The sequence below is a fragment of the Phocoena phocoena genome, chromosome 11 (assembly GCF_963924675.1).
Source record: "Phocoena phocoena chromosome 11, mPhoPho1.1, whole genome shotgun sequence".
Classification (NCBI taxonomy): domain Eukaryota; kingdom Metazoa; phylum Chordata; class Mammalia; order Artiodactyla; family Phocoenidae; genus Phocoena; species Phocoena phocoena.
In genome coordinates, this window is record NC_089229.1 from 65939591 (window position 1) to 65960073 (window position 20483).

A 20483-nucleotide genomic window follows, 5' to 3' on the forward strand; every position below is an offset into this window, starting at 1 on the left:
ACGCATTTCTTCATAAACCAGCAGAATATCTTTTCATATGCCTGAAAAAGAGATTTTATCTTTGCAGGGCATTAGGTCTCATCTTTCTTTGCCAATAGAATTGTAAGGATCCAGTAATAACTCGTATTTTATGTTACCCATAACGTACTTGTGCATCTCATTTTATACATTAGATGGATTCATTTTAAGTACGAAATTAGAGCTTAGTATTCATACCACTGTGAATTCTATAAGAAAATATATTTACAGAATGTATTCAATTCATCAGTTATGAAAATCATTTATTTCCATTCACAGTAGAATCTCAGAGATATAGAGGCTAATCCTCTGAGCTCCTCAAACTTGCACTGGAGTTGACAGACCTGTAAGGCAGTTTGGGACCACCCTGGCAAGGAAGAAGCAGTCCCACAACACACAGAACAAACGAAAAAGAAGCCAATAACACAAATTTCCCTCCTTCCTTCCTTCCTCCCTCCCTCCCTCCCTTCCCTCCTTTGAGTTCTGTGTACTGAGCTCCTACTTCATACTAGGACTGTGGCAGGTGCTGTGAGACTTTCTCTAGGGATTAAACCCAGCAATGGAGGTACAGGTAGTATGTTAGGTTCATCTTCAACTGTACTAGATTTTGTCAAATTGTTTTCTAAAGTGGTAGTGCCAGTGAAATTCTCCCACGAGCAATGCATAAGATTTCTCTTTGTTCTACGTCCTCACAAACTCTTGGTCTCTGGTGGATGTAAAATCCTACCTTCTGACAGTTTCCATATTGCATTTTGCCCTGATCACTATGCTCTCATGATTACTGGCTGTGTGAGATGTCTTTTCTGTGCACGGCCTGGTCGTATCATTTCCCGATTTTTCTATTGGGTTGTCTTCTTATCGATCTATAGAGATTATTTATATATTCTGGGCATGAATTTTTTTTTTTTTTTTTTTGTGGTACGCGGGCCTCTCACTGTTGTGGCCTCTCCCCCGTTGCGGAGCACAGGCTCCGGATGCACAGGCTCAGCGGCCATGGCTCACGGGCCCAGCCGCTCCGCGGCATGTGGGATCTTCCCGGACTGGGGCACGAACCCGTGTCCCCTGCATCGGCAGGCGGACTCTCAACCACTGCACTACCAGGGAAGCCCATGAATTTTTTTTTATATGTTTCAATCTCTTTCGTACTTGCACACTTGTCTTTCACTTGTTTGTGTCTTTTCATCACAGAAGTATCTAATTTTAACATCGTCAAGTTTATTTATCCATATTTTTCTTTGTATATTGTTTAAGAAATCCCTACCTATCCCAAGTTCATAAAATATTTTCTTTTACATGTTTAAATATATGATTCTCATAGTTAAGCCTTTAATCTATAATTGATTTTCATGTATAGTATGGTATAGGAACCTAATGTTACTTTTTTTCCTGTTATAATAAAATCCATTACTAAGCCATCAAACTTTACCCCAGAATGACCTCTCATATATATCAAGTTTTCATATATGTGTAGATCAGGTTCTAAACTTTCCATTCTGTGTCATCAGCATATATATCTAAGCCTTTGCTATTACTGTTCCACCTTGATTACTACAGCTTCATGATAAGTTTTCATATCTATTAAAGTAAAATTTTGTACTTCTTTGAAAGTAAACTTCTCTTCTTCTTCAAAATTATCTGAACTATTTCTGGCTCTTTGCTCTCGTATGTAAAATTTAGAATAATTTGTTGAACTGCTGCTGTCATCATGAGTATTTTATGCTATGGATTGCACAGCTGATTTTTACATACAAAGGTTAAATAGATATATACAATCTGATGAGTGGGAGCTCCACTACTAAGTAAGTTATATATACAAATTTGGAAAGTGCCATATCCCCAAATCATATCAAAAAATGATTGCTGTGTAACTTTGGTTGATTATGGATATTGACAGACATTGGGTCTTTCGTCGGTGAGAGCCTTGGCCATCTCACTCCTCTTTGTATGATGCTACCATCAGCAATCAGTGGCCAATAATTCTTTCTCCTCCTGATTAGTGTCAGTAGCTGGTAGAAGTTTCTACAGTTCGTGATGACACAGGAGGAGGTCCCAGCACTGGCTCACTGGCCGGTGTGCGAGGTGAGACTGGAATATGTCCCACCTCATCCACGCTGCTCCCCAGCACCTCCAAGCTGCTTGCCCCTCAGAGTCCTCAACATTAATCACACTTCTGGGATAGGATTTAAATTAGTCTGTACATCTTTGGAAACTTCAGGCTTAGTCACTGGCTCCATAGCAAATGTAGGAATCTTGCAGAGCTAGGAGAATGTTATGTGTATCTTCACATTCCTATCACATGTTTAATGCCTAGTGGCACTCAGAAATACCTTTATTAAATTGCAATAACCTAGAGCCACAATAGCTACCTCTGTCTTCATCAAGTGCTGGCCATGAACTCTGAGCACATTTTATGCAACAAGCGTAGTGCTAGATACTTTGTACGTATTGTTTCAGATTATCCTTACAGCAATCTTGCAAAGTAGGTAATATAATCCCAAATTTGCAGGTAATGAGGCTGAAGATCAGAGAAGTTATTGCCTAAGGAAAGTGTAATAACTGGCGGTGAAGATTCAAACTCAGATCTTTTCAGATTCTAAAGTCCTTGCTCCTTCCTACACCACTTCAGACCACGTCAAAACCGTAAAGTTTAAAACAATAAACATAATGGGACGATTTACGTTTAAGGATACTTATTTACAAATTGCCATTTGCCCATATGATAAACAATTCAATCACTTACTTAAAATGCATTAAATGCCTATAATAAGCTAGGCACTGGCAGTCCTTAAGAGCAGCTGAGAATTAACCTGAGTGTCAACACACCCTGAAAATAGTTAGAAAAAGTGAAAATGTCAAATTAGCTGGGGCATATAATATGCAAAACAAAACAGAAATTCAAAGTTCTCTGACTGATTACTTGGAAAGGCTACAGATATACTAACTACTATAAATTTTGCCCCAGAGTTGTTTATTGTCCTTTTGACTAGTCTGAGTTGAAAACCCCAAGAATTTTAAATCATTCCAAAAGATTCTCGAAATAAATTGGGACAAATTCACAGGCCAGATACCAAGGTAGATATTTCCCACCACATGAACTATGCTACACATAATTAAGCAAGCAAAAGATGTTTTTAGATTGTAGTACTGGTTAGTGGAAAATATGGGGACAAATCTCTTTTTTTAATCAATAAAAGGTAAAGAGCCTGGTTCTCTCCCTATATCCTTTGGGTAGCATAGTACAGTTTGTAAAAATGGAGGAAATCATAATAGCCGTCTCGAAAGCTCAGGTTGATTAAAGGTGGTAATGCATTGAAAAGTACTTTTGAAACTCTACTGTGTTGAGTACATGTTACTTATTATTAGATAGAAGTTTGATAATAGAAACAATTGTCTCTAGAGTTATGTTTATACTACAAGTAAGAGAAAAAGCAGAGTTCTACCTCATTTCAGAATGGAAAAAAACATAGGGCAAGAGATGGGGATGGAAATAAAACGTTTCTAAATGAAAAAGGGATAAGAATAGAACCAATAGAAGTTATTTCAAGTTTTCCTAAGAATGAGAGTAAATATATTTGGAACAATAGAACTGTGAAGTGCCTTTTTATAGGTGGCACTCTCTTTGACAGGATAGTAAAGATATTACCTGATTCCAAAGTTCAGAACCACTGAAACTCTCAATAGAAGAATCTGTGGAGGTAACGTCAAAGAGTCAAGACTTTCCGCTATGTTTGGTTGAAGCCCAAACTTTAATGTGATTTTAATCTCTTGCATGCCCAATGAGGAATTTAACTGAGGATAATACTGAAAAGAAATACCGGCTGAGAAACAAAAGAGGCCAAAACCCACAAATCTTGTGAGGCCACTCCTGACATGATTTTAAGTCAATAGACTGACTGGTTTTTAGCCAGGGCCTTTTCCAAGTACTCAGTCTTTCAGCTTGTAAATCATTGGAAATAGAATAAAATGCATCATCTTAAACTATAAGTGCATGTAGATAAAAAAAAAGACCAATGACATTGCAGAAATGATTTCTGGCTGAAAGGGTCTAATATTCTGGTGCCTTTCTCCTCATTTTTAGATGTGTATAAGGTTTGGCAGGACCTTAACCCTAAATTAAGTGCCTTAATAAAACCTCTGATAGAAAACAGTCTTGGACTGACTGTCAGCAAGATGCTTGTGGATTATCTTAAGTAGCAATTAGCAGCTGCCCAATGGATTCAATGACAAAAACCACTCAACCATCTCTTCCCCAACTCCGACTATTTAAGTAGACTAAGACTGAACAAAAGGAACAGCGCTTCTCCGGAGCTGAAGCATAGGAGGTAAGACCCAAACACCTGCTTTCAAGGCTACCACATTCAGTGTGCAGTTGGGTACCACACCAAATCCCGGGTGGAGGAAGGGCGGGGGCTGAAATCCAGCCTGTATTACACTTTTCAAGCCCTGCACCCTGGAATGGGACTGCATCAGCCAGGAAGAAGATGAGCCTTCTTCAAATCAAAAGCCCGTGAGTCTGAAGGGCTGCAAGGCTAGCTGTCACAAAACCGTCATAAAGACTAGTGGACCCTACCTGGCTGACTCAGTAGTGAGTCCCTAAACGACTTAGGGAAAACCATGACTTTTCCATTTCCTCCAGAGTAAGCCTTTCACATTACCAAACTACAACTGCTTGACAATCCACACACTGACTACAGCCCATCTCCCACTGAAGGGTACCACTGAGGGTCTTTATCTCCAATGGGAAAAATATAAACAAACCAGTATGTAGCAAAGCCCCCGCCTGGGGCTTTAAGCAATGACATTCATACTCTCCTATACTTTCCTCACCATCTTGTTCTCCAACTTTAGCCCCAGTTGGATAGAAGCACCTAGAAGATGTTTCACAAGAGGGGATAAATCCCAAGGATCATTTTTCTTTTAACTTGAACTAGTGATATACTGCTTAAACTGCCATTTGATATTAGCATCTCTGACATGGCAAAGACAAAATTCGAGATTTTTTATTTGTTTAAACTAACACTAGCATAATGCTTAATAGGCACTAGGCATGGTTCTAAGTGCTTTCTTTGTGAGTACAAACTCATTAAATCCTCACCAGTTATTATTCACACTTTACATTTGTGAAAACTGAAGTTCACAGCTAGTAAAAAGCAGAACCAGAAATCAAGGTAGGCCATCTGGGCCCAGAGTCCATGCTCCCTAGATTGCCTTACTGTAGTTGCCACTGTATTTGCAACAAAACAGTCACCTCTGAAGAATATATTTTCCAATCCTTCCACGCTGTGAATAATGCCCTAGGTTAAAGTCTTTGGCAAATAAATGCTGTGGTCCTTGAAGCCAGATATAATACCTAAATTTTTAAAAAATAGTTAAAATATCTTATCAAAAGAGTATATTAGGATGCAACGTTCTCAACTTAAGTAAGCAAAGACCAGCTAAGAAGATTTGCTTCATATTCAACAGAAAACATAATTTCTGCAGAACATCCGAAATATTTTAAAGCAAGATGAAATGCTTGCCCTCAGATCCCCTCTTTCCGGGACCAAGGGATGCAAAAACCCCATATTCTTAATAATCATCTGACTTGTCACAGAAGGCATTCAGCACCTCTGCTCTTCAATTCTTTGTAAATTTAGGTTACAAAGTTTATGAAGAGAAAAATTTCAAATTGTGTTAAAAAACATAAGGGGCTGGGGAAGGGGCGTCTCTAACCAGGACTTCTCATGAAATTTCAGGATCATGAGCAGCTTGAAGAAGGAAACTAGAAGAAGGAAACTAGAAGAAGGAAACTACTTCTCAGATGCATGTTCTCTTAACTTTTCTAAATGAAATTTCCAGGACAAAGGAACTTAGTAATCATAAACCAGTACTCAAAATGAAATTTGGGCTTCCCTGGTGGTCCAGTGGTTAAGACTCTGTGCTTCCACTGCAGGGGATGTGGGTTCCATCCCTGGTCAGGGAACTAAGATCCTGAATGCCGCATGGCATAGCCAAAAAAAAAAAAATGAACTTCTAATTGTGATCAAAGATATACGTATGCATGAAGACATACATGTATATGTAAGTAGATATGTTTTATCCCGTTATAATCAGCTAACTTGAAGCATAATGCAGATTAAATCCAGTTTAGGATCAACTTTACAAAGTAACTAGAAATTACTAATTAATTAACTAACTTCTGGTTTTCCAAAATTGAGAAAGTGGATTTTAGCCTGATGGGTTAAAAACATAAGTGCTAGGTACTTGCTGAGAGCACATCTGGAATCACTTTATCTGGAACTGTTGTATAATGAGGTGCTAACATAGCCAACTATGGCCCGCCCCCCACCGAAACAAGTGTGTGTGTCCTGGACTTAACCCCTTTTCAGTAGCAAGTTCAAATTCCGGAACAGCTTGTCCAGGGATCATGTTGGCAGGAATGTGCTTGTCTTGGAAACCTGTGGACCAAAATATGCTCACCCTCAAGAAAAGCAGGTCCTGCAGATAACAGGGGCTGGTCAGTCAGTGTTCTCAGATGTCTCAGAACTTCTGGTTCTCACAGATTCTTATCCTCTTCCCAATACCAAGCCCATGTTCTCTTCAGCACTACTTGTAAAACAAAAGGCAATAAGCAAGAAGTGATAAAGAGTCCTAACAAAATATCAATCAGACCAAGATATTTGGGGAGAGGCAATTTTGGGAGGAGAAGGGCAATTTTTCACAATGGCAATGATGAAGCCTGTGAATGTACCATAGATCTAGATCTACGTACCATAGAATGTACCATAGGTTGTCAATTCACAAGTTTTCTGGTAGAAAGAGATTTATCTAACGGCTGAATAATACGATTTATTAATTCCCATGACATGACACTCTGAAGTGCATGAGGTCACGGGAGACCTGGGTTCTGCCACCAGTCTTGCTGCTAACCAGCAGTTCAACCAGCAGTAAGTCATCTTCCTGCCTGGCCTCAGCTGTTTCCCTCCATAAAATAAGACTAGGCAGATAATCTCTAAAATCCCTCCCAATTCAGAAGCTCTCCTAGATTCAAAGTTTTTTAATGAACCTCAAATACATTTGTGCATGTCTCTGTGTGTAAATATATGTGTATATAAATGTGTGTGTGCATGTATGTATACGTGTGTACACACACACACACACACACACACACACACACACACAGGGAGAGAGAGAGAGAAAGAACCCAAACAACCTACTGAGAATTCAAGTAGGCATGAAAATCCAGAGGATCCTCTATACAGTCCAGGAACAATTATTTGATTGTCATCTCCTCCTCGTGCAGGCCATATGGGTGTTCACCCAGACAGGCCTTGAGTTCTCACCATTTATACCTTTCAGCCTCTCTCATTTCCTTCTCTCTTCTTAACCACCCTGACTCCAGAAGATGTATAGTATAGGGCAGAAAGTTGCAAAACTGTGAAACGATGGCATGCTTCTCCCTACATTTTTTTATTCTAAGAAATATAGCTATTTTCACTTTAAAAAATGTTATTTATGTTAGCATTTCATGGGTTCATTCTTTTAATGAATTAAATGTTTTAATTTCTAATATGGTAAATATCAATAGAATAACCCACCTGAAGAAAACTCTTCGTGGTCCTCAATAATGTTTGAAAGTGTGTGCATTTGGGCTGGGGGGAGCAGTTCTAAGACCAGAAAGTTTGAGAACTCCTAGTGTAGTGGTTAAGATCACAAACTCCAGAGCCAGACTGTCTGAGGTCAAGTCCCACTTCTGATTTGTGTGACATTGAGAACAGTTGCTCAACATCTCTGTGCCTCAATTTCCTCGTCTATCAAATGGGGGTAATAATAACAGTGCTTACCTCATTACCTCGTCATGAGGCTTAAATGAGTTGATACATGCTGTATGTTATCCATCATTCTCTTTGGTGTCTTTCCCTTCCTCTTCTCCACTCCCCAGTTCATTCTCTTTAATTCTCATTCTCTCTCTCTCTCTCTCTCTCTCTAGCTCTCTCTCTCGCTCTCGCTCTCACTCTCGCTCTCTCTCTCTCTCGCTCTCTCTCTCGCTCTCCGGCCCTCGCTCTCCCTCCACCACCATTTTTACTTGTTTGGTTTTGCTTGGTTTGGTTTGATTTGCTCTGCTCTAACTACTGCTGCTCCTGCCCTAGGGCAGCAAGTAGCTGTGACTGGCACTGCTTCTCCAAGAGTTAAAGGCTTAGCTGCCGAGGCCTTCCCCAAGGACCACAACTACCACTTTCCTACCCCTGTGTGGGGCAGCCAGTTATCCTTTGAATTTGCCGTTCACAGAGGCTCCATCATCAAAAGACAACTGGAAAATCAAAGTAAGCAACGCTAAGTTTTTAAAAACACGCTACGTCAGATGAAGTAGAATGTAAAGTAGAAACTTTAGCCTCAGGAATAATCAATGAAACGGAAGGAAGTAGAGAGAAAATGCAGGCAATTACATTCATTCCTTAAAGGAAAAGGTGATATTTATGCAGACTCTTGCCAAATTTGAACTATTTTCTTTCACAGCCTTCCATCTCCTTTCTTAAATCTTTCTTCCACTTCCCAGAACGCCACCCCGCAACTCCCAGAACCTTCAAGCCATCAACTGGCCTCAACATTCTGATGAACTGATCAGATTCCGATCAGAGGCCGATCATGAGCACGTTCTGAGGCCCCTTAACCTTGGGGTGGGCGTCAGGGTTGAGTTTTATTAAGTATACAATCACAGTCCCTTGTTTATTAATTTTCTAATCTATAAAGTATTTTCACATAAATATTCCTTTAATTCTTGACAATCGGCATGTGATTATTCCTATTTTATAGTTCTGGAAACTGAGGTTCAGAGAAGTGAGGCCACAAAACTTTGAACTCACAGAACCGAAACTGGATTACAAATGAAATTGGAGAACTGTGAAAGACTCGGGGAGGGGGAGAGAGACTCGGCCAGGAGGGGCGGGGCCTGATGGAGAAAGGTGGAGCTAGGCTATTTTTGTTAGGGGGTTACCACTTAAGCAAATCTGCTTTACTGTGGAATTAACCTCTATTAATTCCCCAGGGTTTTTCACAGCGTCTTTATTGCCTCCACAACTCAAGCTATCCATTCTCTAAAAATTCCAAGATTTATTTATTTGTTTGTTTATTTATTTGACAAATTTTTTGTACAATGGCTACCTTGGCGATACTGTTCTAAGGAGGAGTTTAAGGAAGGTACACCCGTATGTTTTATTTTCGTGCTGCTTCAGAATAGTGTTTGTAAATTGAGAACTGTCCGTATGGCATGTGTGATGTCATTAAATATATATTCGGTCAGTCCAAAAGTATCTGGCATTTGTCCTTTACCAACATTACTGAGTATTTTAGTTTCTCAGTCATGCGAGCTTAAAATGCACAGCCGAATCTAATGAATGTCAAACTTGTGCAGTGACTCAAGTCGATTAAAGTATTTTTAAGCAGAAAAAAATTAAGAGTCACAAAGGATCAATTGGGGTGAATAGTCATGTTAGGGGAATACAAAGAGGAATCCTTTTGAACCATCCGTTCTTCTGAATATGTTTAAATGTGCATTAAATACAACTGTTAAGAAAAAAATGTTCATGTGAAATAACACACATCTGAAACAGGAATGTGTTGTTCTTTGTATGTAAAAGAACTGCTATGCAATCTGAAATATTTTTTAGTAATAGAAATATATTTAAGTTAATAGAACTATGCCCTTTTACCTATTTTTGGTAACCATCAGCTCTGTCCAATAGTACTTTCTGCAATAATGAAAATCTCCGCCCAATAGAGGAGCCACTCGTCACATGTGGCTGTTGAGCCCCTGAAATGTACCTAATGCTACCGAGTAACTAAATTTTTAATTTAATTTTAATCAATTTAAATTTAAATAGCCTCTTGTGTCTACTGGCTGTCTTAGAGAGTTATCAAGTTCCCCTCAGCTGTAATAAAAAAAATCCTATGATTCTATCATTCTAAAGACCCCAAATTGTGAGATCAGGATTAAGACCGTAGTTATTTATTAATTGGGTGCAGAAATAAAGTAAGCTAACCTGCCAAAATTTTTCAGAGGTTGTTTTTGCTCTTATTTAATAAACATCAAAAAACTATTATGTGCAAAATAACAAGTTGGACAATGGGATATATACCCATACTCAAAATATATATCCCTGACCGGGTAGTTTATATCTAGTGGTAAAGAAAGAAAGAAAGATAGATAGATAGATAGATAGATAGATAGATAGATAGATAGATAGGAAGAAAGAGAAAGAAAACAAGGAAATATAAGAAAGGAGGAAAGTGGGAGGAGTTTGGACAGAGACTATGTCCCAGTGGGTACACTGGTCTCACAGTTTCTGTTAAATCCCAACTCAGTACATCCTAACAAGACAAGGCTGACCAGTAAACTCATCCTTTTAACTAGTATTGCTTGCTAAGCTCCTATTTTAGGACAAACAACTGTGCTGAGCTCTGGTGACACACTGCTGAGAAAGACAGAATGCCCTTCCGGAAACTTAAGAATCTTCTAGGAAGTAGAGTCAGGTGAGCAAGCAATGAGAATACAATGCACCACTGCAGGCATAGATTCTAGGTGCCACAGGGGCACACAGAAGAGGCTTCTAACCCAGTCTTGGAGGCTCAGGGAAGGCTTCAAGAGCAGAAAAGAAGGTTCCAGGAAGAAAAAAAAAGAAAAAATCTGGAGTATCTTCCCTATTGAATCCACCTAATATTTATTTCTTTGTGGAAATTTCCTTTTCATTGGGCATTATGTCATCGACCATTTCAAGGGTGTTCACTTCTTGAGTACATTTCAATCAATATATATTATTCAAACTGATGATTGAACAGCTTCATCATTTTCCTGGAGGGCTTACCATGTCCTAGGCACTCAAGGTATATGTGGAGACGTTTCTCCTAAGGAAAATAAGTTCCCAGGTCAAATATTTCAATAATCTTCCATGCAAGAAAAATGTAATACTGCCCTGGAATGCATGGTTTCTTCTTAAGAGTTTCTTTTTTAAATTATGTGTGATTTTCTATCCAAACTAAATTTAGACATTTCTCCGAAATAAACTTCAGGAAGGCTAAATAAGTAAAAGGAAAAAAACCCCCAACAAAATGTAAATTTAATATTTCAATGCAATTATGCTTGTTAGTAGGGAATTTCTATAGCATTGTGACCACAACGTGGGATTCACCTCGGACAGTTTGGGTTCAAATTACAGTTCTTTCACTTACAAGCTGGAGGGGACTTGTTATCTAACTCGACTGTGCCTCAATTTCTGTATCTCTAAGGAATGAAGTTAAGCTGGATAACGGGACAATAACAGCTCCTACTTCACACAGTGGATGAATTAAATAATCGCACATTTATAAACAACTGAAAATAGTGCCCGCCCCAAGTACTACAAGGACATCAGCTATTCTTATTAATTACAATAATTCTAATTGCAGAAACCTACGAGAAAACAATACACACAGTTCTGGTGGGAAAGTTAAAACTGGTGTGGAAAAAAAGGGACATCCGGCAAGTCCCCAGTCTGTACTTTTGCCTCAAGGTGGGAGTGAGACAAAAAAGCCCCCAGAACAGACTGTGAGGAAACCTGAAAAGAGCAAATCCATAACGCTGTCTTCCCAGGCAAAGCAGTCGGTAAACAGATCTTAACTTCCTAATTCGGGCTAGTATTTTTTTTTTTTTAATTTGCTTCCAAGACTTTGATGGAGCGACTTGAGGAAAAGGAAACGGTCACAATTACTAGAAAGAACTTAAAAAAACACTGGAGATGAAGCAGTTGGAATACTTCTGGAACAAATGTTTCCTTATAAGAGCAGAGATAGGGGCGGGGTGTCTGTGTAATGTCTACTCAACGCGATAGAAGAATCAGAGGAAATCTTCGCCGATTTCGATTTCCAAAAGTCTTAACGGGGAACCATCTGGAACCTGCTGCACAACAAATCCCACGTTCACCGAATCCTCGAGGATTTCCTCGTAGGTCCGGGAGTTTCATCTGACAAATACCAGTGTCTCTGGGACTCCCCGGGCACAAGGGATGGGTCAAGGCCTCTCACCCTTTCGTCCCTCCCTCCGGTGCACGCTTTCACAGCCACAGTGCCCCACGGCAAGAGCCACGTACACAGGCACCGACAGCTGCCAACAGGGCGTGATCGCTTCCCAGACTGCAATCTCCCCAGCAGGGCATTCCCACGCGGCCAGGCGAGTCTGTGAAAACTCCGCAGGGCCTCGAGGCCCCCTGCGGCTTTCCTCAAAGGACCCCGAGAAGAGCCCTGATGTTTACAGCAGTGTAGGTTTTCCAGGTCGCCGGCGTGGGCTGGGCGCGCCCGGTGCGAGCCTGGCTGGCGTGCACTTGGCAGCCTCCCGGCTGACGGAGCTGGACCAAGGGGGCATTGGGGGGGCCGAGATAAAGGCTCGCGTATCCGCACCACTAGGCTCCTCTCTCCTGGACTCCCCGGCCTCCCCCATCACTTCACTCTTCTCCTCCCCCCGCCTTCCCCTCCCCGGTTCCCCTCCTCTCCCCTCCGCTACCCGGCCCGGGGTCCGGGAGGCGGCGCCTGCTGAGTCACCGTCACGTGGCCCCGGGCGCGCAGGGGCGGGCTGCGCCTCGGCGGCACTGGCGCTCGGAGCTCTAGTGGAAAATTTTCGGAAACCTACTGGGGCTGCGCGCCCGAGGCCCCGCCTCTCTCCCCCCTGCCCCACCTCCACCCCCACCCCCTTCCCGGTCCACGGCCTTCCGGCCGCAGCCCAGCCCGCCGCTGTGGAGGTTCCTCTCTCCCTGGGAGCGGCGCTCTGCGCGCGCTGCGCACGCCCCGCCCGCCGCCGCCCCCTAGGCTGGCGCCGCCCGCGCCGCTGGCCCTCCGGCCGGCAGCCCTCACTTCCTTAGCGACCCTCCTTGGAGCTCCGAGCCGCCGTGCGGTCTTGCCCCCGACCTTGTGTGTACCCGGCTGGCATTCTGAGAGGCGAGGAGCGGCGTCCTGGCGCCTTCGCCTCTGGGGCGCCGCAGCCCCCTCGGCCCCGCCACCTCCGATCCGCGTGACACGGGTCCCCCCCATACCTCTTGGGGGTGGGGGTGGAAGACAAAGGAAGGAGATGGTTCCAGTGGACGTCTTGCCTTCTACTCATTTAACGCCCTGCATTGCCTCGTCGTTCGAACACATCGTGTACTCGGCCCTATTGTAAATAGTTTACTTACCCCCGCTTACCACCAGGAAAATAAACAAGTTGTTTTCCCTACCCCATAACATTCCCCACTTCGTTTTTCCAGCCACGAATAAAATGTATTCCTGAGACAGCAACTTTGGGGAGTTTGTTGCCCTCACCCACCCAGGGGTGACAAATGGTTACACAATGACGATATTTCACTCAAAAGGGGTGTGTTAATGTGCGTGGATCGCTTCAAGAAAGCAAACATTTCACAGTTTCCTCGACTGGTGGGCTCTTGGACTGTCCTTTCGGATGGGTGTCGCTGAATGGGGAGGGAGGTTGAGAAGTGGCGTCGGCACCAGGTGTCTCACGATGAGGTTAGTTGGAGGTGGACGTAGGCGTCTTAATCGGACACCAGGTACCAAAGATTTCGTCCAAAACAGTGGGAGTTTTACCTGAATAAAGATCCCGGAACCAAGCCCAGATATTAAAATGCTTTCCAGCTAAGAACCAGAATTGCAGGTATGTTAATTTTAATAAATCCTTATTTCAGTATCTTAGCTCTGGGCAAAGAAAGATACGGAAACTGACTGAAGGCCAGGAATATAAATCCATGGTGGCTTAAGAATGTTTTGAGTAGAACACATCATTCAGTCGCTGTCATTTTTCTCTGGACAAGAAAACAGACTGTTAACAATTAAGCGTAAAAATAAAAGTATTTTTAAATCGCTCTATTTTGGAAAATTATGAGTCTGAAATTTTAAAGTCGCTTACTGCTAATTAGCAGGTGTCAGTTTACCCAGTGAAAGAACCATGGTCAATTTTTAAAAATCCATCATCTTTCTGACACTGTTTTCATTCATATTCATTAGTATATACCACACCTACCAAAATGGACCATTCCAGGGTTACAGGAAAATGCCATTGGGTAAAAACCACAAAAAGGTCTTTAATCAAGTCATTTATTCTCCCTTTATTTGGCGAGGAGATGAGATAAACAGAGTACTGATACTCTAGGAAGTTCTACAGTCCTGACATAAATATGTTTATCCTAAAATGTCTGTAAAGCTATCTAAATATTGCTAAATTTTTTTAAGGTTGAGTTTCTGTGCATACCATAATTTTCTTTTTCAATGAGTGGCGAGGTATGCACTCACAAAACGTTAATGCTTGTGAACGTATGGATTCATAATAAAAAGTGGTTTTTTTGCGTGACTATGTTACCATGCCAGTAGGAACAGAGACATCCACAGCAGTACTTCCCAGAAATATCATCTCTCTTAATAAAATTGACTCACAGAATTGATACTTCTTTCTTTTTCAGTGGATGTGGCCCTGTCTGCACATGAGCCCTGAAACCACTGCAGCCAACGCGTGACCATGACAGGCAATAGCTCCAGCATGCTGAAGATGACAGAATGAAAAGACGGTGAGCTCTTAATCTTTGAGGAGATTAAAAGGCCTAGGACTAGAGGCCTAAAAGAATTAACCCTAGGACTGCCCTATCTGTAGACTTCCTATTATACAAGATAGTAAGTGTCATTATTTAAGCCACTTATAATTGCATATTGTGTTTCTTGCAATAAAAACTCTTCAGCTACTGACAACCTCTCTGTGGTAGCTAGCCTCCAGAAGGCCCCAACGATCCTCACCTTCTGGTAGTCACATCTTTGTATAATCCCCTTATACGTTGGATCGGGGCTTGCTTTTGTGACTAGTAGAATATGGCGGAGATATAAAATATGATTTCCAAGTCTAGTTTATAAAGGCATTGCCTTGATCTCTCTTGGATCGCTTGCTTTGGAATCAGCCACCTACCATATCATGAGGACGCTCAGTCAGGCTTGTGAAGAAACCTTCTTGGAGAAAAATCAACTGGCCAGTACCAACTTGCCAGCATGTGAGTAAGTGACCTTAGAAACAGATCTTCCAACCTTAGGCCATCAGATAACTACAGAAATAGTTATCATATGGCTACAGCCTCATAAAAGACTCCAAGCTAAAACACACAATTGAATTGCTCTCGAATTTCTGATTCATACAAACTTTGAGAGTTTCAGCCACTGAGTTTAGGAATAATTTTTACACAGCAACTGCTACCTAGTAGAGTATCCTTCAATACCAGAAAAACATGCCAAAGTCACCTGGGTGCTCAGAGTTACTACTATTGCTTGGGGCTTAGGAGCTGTCTTAACAAAGATAAAATATAGCCCTTCATTTGTTGAGCCCCTACTAAGCATAATCTCAAGAATAAAATATAAAATATGATAAGAAAAAAAAGAAAGGAATTTATTGAGGAACCTGGGAGAGATTAATGCTAAGAAAATATGGAAGTCATTGGAATAAAGGGAGGCATCTGAGCTGAAGGGAAATGGGGGGCGGGGGTGGGAGTTCACTATTCCTCCATAATGCCAGTGTCCATACTTGAATTTTCAATAACACTGTCTGGACAAGAATGTCAAAATGTGTACATTGCAAAAAGTCATATTAATTAGGTAAAATGAAGCCATTAGAAAGCAATTCTTGAAATCAGTTCTCATGCTTGTGGCTTACAGAAGACTGGCCTCAAGGAAAACTCTGTCCCTTTCCACCATCAAGTCATTGCAACAGACATTTATTATGTGCTAGGCACTGACGGATAAAGTTAAATGTGCTAATTCAATCAACACTATTGAACTCCTTCAGTGTATGAGGCACTGTTCTAGGCACTGATGATTCAAAGATGAGCAAACCAAAAGACTTATCCTTACTTATCCTTGTCTCCAGAAAGGAGTTTGAGAGGGAAAATGCAGGAAGGGGGAAGAAATCATAGGCAAATAAACAAATAATGAAATAATCTGTTCTTATACCATGAAAAAATACAAAAACTAAAATACGACAATGAGGAAATGGAGATTGCATGCAAGGGGCAACTTTTGCTAGGATGGTCAAGGAAGACTTTTTTTATAAGTTAGAATAATCTCTTTTTTTTTAATTTTTAAATAAATTTATTTATTTATTTTTGGCTGCGTTGGGTCTTGGTTGCTGCGTGTGGGCTTTCTCTAGCTGCGGTGAGCGGGGGCTACTCTACATTGCGGTGCGCGGGCTTCTCATTGCGGTGGCTTCTCTTGTTGTGGAGCATGGGCTCTAGGCACACGGGCTTCAGTAGTTGTGGCTCGCAGGCTTCAGTAGTTGTGGCTTGAGGGCGCTAGAGCGCAGGCTCAGTAGTTGTGGCACATGGGCTTAGTTGCTCCACAGCATGTGGGATCTTCCCAAACCAGGGCTCGAACCCGTGTCTCCGGCGTTGGCAGGCTGATTCTTAACCACTGCACCACCAGGGAAATCCGGAAGACTTTTTTTTTTTTCAGGAGTGATATTTAAACAGACCTAAGTGATGCTACCCAAACATAGAGGCAAGGACATTTCCAGGTGGAAGAAACAGCCAGTACAGTGCCCTAAAAAGAGAATAACTTAAGAGTATTTCAGGGACAGAAAGAAAATCATTGTGGCTAATACATAGTGAAAAGGAACAGTATAAATCAACTGTACTCCAATAAAAATTAATTTTAAAAGAAGATAGAATGATGCAACAAAAAAAAAAAAAAAAGAAAGAAAGAAAAGAAAAGGAAAAGAGTGGCAGGAGACAAGGCTGAGGAGGTAGGCAAGGGCACAACCAGGAAAGGCCATGGTGAGTGAGGAATATGGACTTCATTCTGGTTGCAATTAGAAGCCACTGAGGGCTTTAACAATTTATCCTTTTAAGCAAGGGATTTCATTTACGTTCTGAGAAGATCTTACTTTCTGCCAGGTGGAGAGCAGACAATGAACACCAAGAACGGAAGCCCAGAGATGAGTTAGGCTGTGGCGTTTGCAGTGATCCAGGAGAGAGGTGATGGCCGCTTGGACTAGGACCCGAGTAGTGGAGATGGCAAGATTCTGAATATATTTGGAGGCAGAACCCTCAAGACTTGCTGATGGATTGGGTATTTGAGGAAAAGGAGGGCTCCCTCATGAATGGTAGTGTTATACTTCTAAATTGTAAAGAATTAGGAGAGGAACAGTTTTGCTAGGGAAGTCAAGAGTTCTGCTTTGGGCTTCCCTGGTGGCGCAGTGGTTGAGAGCCTGCCTGCCGATGCAGAGGACACGGGTTCATGCCCCGGTCCGGGAAGATCCCACATGCCGTGGAGCGGCTGGGCCCGTGAGCCATGGCCACTGAGCCTGCACGTCCGGAGCCTGTGCTCTGCAACGGGAGAGGCCACAACAGTGAGAGGCCCGCGTACCGCAAAAAAAAAAAAGAGTTCTGCTTTGACCGGTAGGGAATGAGATAGATGCCGTTTAGACATATTAGATAATATGCTTTCTACTGTTTACTCCTACATTTATTCATTCAAGAAAAATGTATTACCAGGTACTGTTCTAGGTCCTGGAGCTAACAGTGATCAAAGCAGATTAAACCTCTGCCTTCGTGGAACTTATATTCTAGTGAGGGAGACAAACAGTAAACAGAGAAATAAATATAATTCAGGTAGTGGTAGGTACTTAAATAGGTACTTCAATGTATTTCATTCATCCAAATACTCAAAAAGTACCTTCTTTTTACAAGTGACTAGGTCAGTTGTGATTAGCCAGATTCTACCCTAAAAGATATTAACAGAAAATCTAGTACATAGACAACACGAAAAGAAGTGCCACACAGAGATACTTATAAAGCACTACGTTCAAAGTATTGAATAGAATGAGATCAGTTGCAAATGGGAGCATCAAATAAAGAGAAATTAATGAAAGGTCTGGCATTTAATGTGGGCCTCAAAGGAAAGATAAGAGTTTAGATACATGGTGATAGCAGGGAAGAGGAGGTATGAAGAATATTCCAAGCAGTGGGTAAAGTTTGAATGGGATATGGGAAATGGTTCGAGAACAGTGGCAAACGCACAGGGTATAAGAAGGGGAATGTATTAGTTATCAATGGCCGAGTAATAAACTACTGCAAAACTTAGTGGCATAAAACAACAAACATTTATTATCACTTATTTCTGTGGGTCAGGAATCCAGGCTGGGCTTAGCTGGGTCCTCTCACTAACGTATTAGCTGGGACTGCAGTCATCTCAAGGTTCAGTTGGGCATGACCAGCTTCAATGCTTACTCTTGTGACTCTTGGCAGGCCTCCCTGGGCTGTTGCCAGACACGTTAGTTCCTTGCCCTGTGGGCATCTCTGTAGGACAGTTCACAAGATGGCAGCTGGTTTCCCTCAAAGCAAATGAGGGAGCGAGCAAGAGAGAACAAGACGGAAGCCAGAGACTTTTTGTAACCTAATCTTAGAAGTAACATACCGTCACTTTTGCTGAATAGAAGCACATCAGTAGGTCCAACCCATATTCAAGGAAAGGGGATTACAAATGAGTATGAATATCAGGTGAGGTTCATTGAGCTTCATCTCAGAAGCTGCCTACCACAAGGAGTAGTGGGGGATTAGGATGGGAATATAGGCTAGTGCCACATCAAGGGAAGCCACGAAAGCCAACCTGAGAATGAAACTACTCGGCTGGACACGAAGGGTAGAGACAAGCAAATATAATGTGGGAGCCCACTTCGGGCAAACTGAAATGCTGGATAAATAGAATTTTGAGGACCATCCTGAAGATGATCTTGTTCAACAACAGGTTGGGAAACAGCTCACTAGAGCCCCCAGAAACAGACCCACTCTATTTTATTAGGTGATAATGGTCAAATAATTCTACAGAAGAGAGCTATCTACCCTCCCTAAAAACTTCTACCGACCTATCTTGACAATGCAGTGCATTCCTGAAAATCCAGAGTTGACAACTAGTATTTGTGATTATTTTCCTGTCTTAGGATAGGTTTACTCTTAGTAGCTTTCAAAATTCTTTGATCCCAGCCCACAGTAAGAAATAGATTTTACTTCATAACTCAGAATATATACATATTTGTACATAATCCAAATTAGTTTTATAGAATAGTACTAGCATTACTATATATGGCATACTGATATTTTAAATTCTATTTTGTTCTATTGAATTCAAGAAAAGAAAAAGCGTGTAGTAACCCACTGAATTCATCACTGTCCTTTCCTGGGTCCCATTCTGCAGCTCTGAAAGACACTGTTCTGCTAAAACATTTGCTTAGGAATAGAGCAAAGTCATAGCACTTCTGACCAACAAGAATTTGGCGGTATAATTTCCTAGAAATTGGGTCAGGGTACTGTGTCCCATGCATTCTAGCCCAGGGCATAAGGGCAAAAACTCAAGCACATCAGGCCTCACTTGGAAGCCACTTGAGTAACCAGATATGCCTCAAGTGGCCTTTGAAAACATGAATCAAATTTGCAAACGAAAAATCAATGTTTCAATACCTCCCCCTCTTTTTTGTCATTTACTGTTCAGGTTCTTGTCATAGAGAAGCCAGAACAAGATTACAGCCCTCCCCCCAACACACACGCACACACCCCCTCAATTTTACAGGTTTCCTTAAGCCTGCACTGCAATACAAACCACCAAAACATCCAATGGACAAGAGAACTAGTCTGAGAGTAGGATTTGCCAACCATAACCACCTCTATGCAGGGGACTAACCTGGATGAAGAACTGATTTAAGATCTTTTGATTTTCATCAGTTGAAACCTGATAGAAAGGAACTTCCAGCGAGCCCTCTCTAGCCCACTACTAAGATTGCTTTCCAGACAAGAGTTGATCGGTGTTATTAGGGAATGTGCGTGGAAGAAAGGTAAGTTTTTTCAGCCCCAAATGTGTATCAAGTGCCAAACTTGCCCTGGGGAGCTCACAGTCTCCCTGGTAAGACTACAAACTTGAACAATTTTGAGTACAAGACAGCATAGGTTTTAAAAAGTCCTCGCCACATGGGTTAGAAAACAGTCCCTGCAATAAGAGGGGTGAGGAGGGAGGCTTTCCCGAGACTCAGTGACTAAGCCTTGAGTGATGGTGAGAAGCTGGGCACTAAAGCAAGCAAGAGTATTGTTTAGGTGAGACTGGTCTGACCAGTCGAAGGGGTGGGGGAAGAAAGCAGTATAAAGGGGAAATCGGGTCCCCCCACGTCAATCATGAACACTGGTGCAGGCCGAGGGCACCCGCAGCCTCACGTGCCACGGAAATAGACAGTTGTACAGATTTCCTCAGGAAAACGTTGAAAGCAAAAATTGTGATCACCCTGCCCAATCTCTCCCACGTCCGCAAAAGGAAGAGAGCCGTAAGTCAGATCGTTTGTTTATTCATTCATTCAACCAACAATTCTCTCTCCTAAGAGGCCTTTGTTTCCAACCTTTCCGGCAGCACTGAGTATTCCACAGCGAAGGGGCCCCCTAGTTGCCTGGCTCAGCAAGACCACA